Below are 3435 nucleotides of genomic sequence, written 5' to 3' on the forward strand. Positions count from 1 at the left end.
AGATTCATGACCTAATCTCTGAGCCTAAGATCGATCAGAGCCACGAGAGTTCTGTATCAGATCATCCGTACCTAGCTTCAGATGAACATAGTCGCTATATGAGTCGAAAACTACCTATAGAGAAGATGTGAGCAAACGAATTCAGCTGTGATTGCATGATTTTATTCACGGCATGAGAGCGAGAGTTAATTCTTGAGTTTAAGTGATTACTTGGTTAAGGTGACGAGAGTTGGTTACCCATACATGTGCCTATTCTAGTTCAATGAAGAATACTGGAAATAGATTAAGACATTTCACCCGGAGACTAGTCGTAAGATGCTTAGACATCGATTAGGGTAAATTGGAAGAGTCTGCGTCGCCCCCTATGAGTTTAGAACCCTAGTTTGAATCGAACATCCTTTAGATATTCTTTAACAACTCATTTGCATTGCATTTAGTTTCCCATAAATATTAGGTTATGATTTGTTTTAGTTCTCGTAAACCAAAAACCCCCATGAGTTTATGACTTCGTGATAACACCTGATTTTGACAACTTTTATGGATCACTTTCAATATCTTATGCAGGTGTTTTTACTCAGTTTCACCGTCTGATGATCCCCAAATTTGGAGACATTATAGAGGAGACAACCAGCTTTCCAACATACTTGGAATCAAAGCAATCCAACGGTTAGATCTCAGGATATCATCAATGCACTGAAGTCCGATTAACATAAGCTCAGTCAAGCACAAGTGCTTTCACCCGCGGCCAGCCTTCTCCACACCGCGGCTCAGGAGGTTTCACCCCCGGTGGACCTATGTCCGAACCTCAGGAGCCCAACTAAGGCCCAAGACACTTCCCGCACCCATTTTACAAGCCCTAGACGCCCAAGACTTCGAGAAACATTACAAATACTCATTTTTAGGTCTTTTGTAAGGGAGCTTCTTTCTCCTCTTTGAGAGAGAACTCATCTGTAGTTTTAGGTTTTATTCTTATGCATTTGTAGAAGCTCTCCATCGCCATTCTGTCTTCAATAAGAGAAATTTTTCTGCAACTTTGTTTCTTTTACTTTTCTTCTTCTTAGTTCTAAACCGATGATGATGTCTACCTCAGCCATGTCTGAGTAGTCACCTAGTTGGGTGAAAGGGTAATCCAAAGGGACCCCATGTTCGAATGACATCTAGGTTTTTAGGAAAAAGAAATTCAATTTTTAATATGATTCTCCCATTCATCCAAATCTCAAAGCGGTAATTCTGGATTGATTACCCAGAATCCGATCCTAGGTTTAATCCGAGCCACGAGAGTGTTGTATTTGGGTTCCCTGAACTGGATCTTATGGACGTCCCCGTCGTAGGAGACAAAAGCTACCTACGGAGGATACGTAAGCAGAGATGGATTCCGATCTAGAAAGCATGATCTTGTTCTGGCATGAGAGCGAGAGTTAATAGCCATGAACAAGTGATTAGATGATTAGGGTGACGAGAGTTGGCTAATCTTACATGTGTCTATCCTAGTTTCAGAGTCATTGAAAATTCTTGCCTAAATTCCTTATATTTTAGAACATGAACCCTAAAGATGAACCTTGAACCCATCGCTTTTTCCTTACTGTTTTTCAACCGATTTTTACTTAAAGCTTTTTTAATTCTCTGCATAATTAGATTTAGTGACAAACCAACACCCCTTTTTTATTAGATTAGGTTTACGATTGTTTTTAGCATCAGTTAGAAGTCCTCAACACACAGATCTATGTGGATTCGATTCCTAAGTACTACTGCGTTTGCAGTGCACTTGCAGCTTGTCTAGGTTAAAACTTGTGTTGCCCACTGCACTCACATCAAGTTTTTGGCGCTGTTGCCGGGGATCTGTCGCTGTTGACTTGACTTCTTAATTTCAATCCTAAACCTCTAGATTTTTTAGTTCTGCTGAAGATTTTCTAACTCCTCTTTTTATCTTTGCTTTCTTTGCTCACAGGTGCATGAAAACTAGAAGAGATCCTGACGAAATCGTATTGCCCTTAGACGAGATTGACAAACACGAAAGAGCACTTAGGAAACTCAGACGAAGAATGCTCAAGATGGCCAATCCTAATGCCCATCGGGAAATCTTTTAAACCGTGATCAGGAGGATCACATTGGAGATGATGACCGTGATTCAGTTCATGGTCACGACCTAGATGCTGCTCATGAAGAAGATGGACAGCCACAACTCGATGAAGAGGGAAACCGAGTCCCTCTAAATCCTGCTCAAGTCGCTGAAAATCAAAGGAGTCAAGACCAGGCCGATGCTAAAGGAAGAAGGAATGATGAAAACATTGTTCCACCAGTTGTTAGAGAAGCCAATCAACCAATACAGCTTGCAAATCCTGCGAGAAGACAGCCTCAGAACAGACTCATTGCCGATTTTCGATGCACCTCACCAACACTTTCAAAATCGATCAGTTATTCAAAATCCCTGTTCCAAGAGAGAATCATGAGATAAAACCTCAGATTGTCTCTTTGGTGAAGCAGAACCAATTCCATGGAATCTCTACTGAGCATCCAATGGATCACATTGATCGTTTTGAAGAAATCTCTGGAATGGTGAAACAACTCCAGAAACTGTGGACTATGTGAAGTGTAAGCTTTTCCTTTCTCTCTAAGTGATAAAGCTTTTAGATGGCTGAAATCTATGCCATCTGGTTCTATTACTTCATGGGAAGAATGCAAGTCAGCTTTCCTGAACCACTTATACACCGATTCAAGATCGAACCAGCTGAGAAACAAGATACAAAGTTTCCAACAAGGCCCAATAGAGTCATTCTATGAAGCCTGGGAGCGATTCAAGGAGTATGAGAGAGACTGCCCTCATCATGGTTTCTCTGGAGCAAATCTGCTAAGCACCTTCTACAGAGGAATTCAGTAGAAGTATCAACTTTATCTTGACACTGCCAGCAATGGAGATTTCAGTTCAAAAACCATACCACAAGGGAAAGCACTCATCGAAAATCTGGCTGTAGCTAACAGTGCAACAACGCTGAGTAAGACAGATCAAAGACGACTATTACTAGTCATGAATGAAGGGAGATTGCTGAGCTAAAAAGCATGGCAAGTCAACTTCTTTAGTCTCAAAATAAGAATATACATGCTTGTGATACTGCTGTAGGAAATGAGGAAGATGGAAGATATGAAGAAGATGGCATGTACCAAGAGGAAGAGATCAATTTTATGGGAGCCCAGGCATATCATAATCGATTTAGTCCAGCTTTCAACAACAACTTCAGGAACTCTGGTGCCAAATTCAACAATCTCTCATACAGAAATCAAGGAGCCGAAAATCAGCCCTATCCGCAGCAGCAAAGGAGTTTTCAAAACAAGTTTCAAGGTGGAAACTATGGAGGAAGAAACTTCCAACAAAGACCAGCATTCAATCCTCAACAAGCATAGACCGGCTCATTAGAAGCAACCCTTTCCCAGCTAAGT

General features: G+C 41.1%; 1 non-coding gene across 1 annotated transcript; it reads right to left on the minus strand.

Moving 5' to 3' along the window:
• Positions 1–2726: 2726 nt before the first annotated feature.
• On the minus strand, positions 2727–2832 carry LOC112085705. Its single transcript, XR_002899004.1, has one exon. It is a non-coding gene; the product is annotated as a small nucleolar RNA R71 (small nucleolar RNA).
• Positions 2833–3435: the final 603 nt, after the last annotated feature.

This window comes from Eutrema salsugineum, unplaced genomic scaffold (assembly GCF_000478725.1).
Source record: "Eutrema salsugineum unplaced genomic scaffold, Eutsalg1_0 scaffold_3, whole genome shotgun sequence".
In the NCBI taxonomy this organism is placed as follows: domain Eukaryota; kingdom Viridiplantae; phylum Streptophyta; class Magnoliopsida; order Brassicales; family Brassicaceae; genus Eutrema; species Eutrema salsugineum.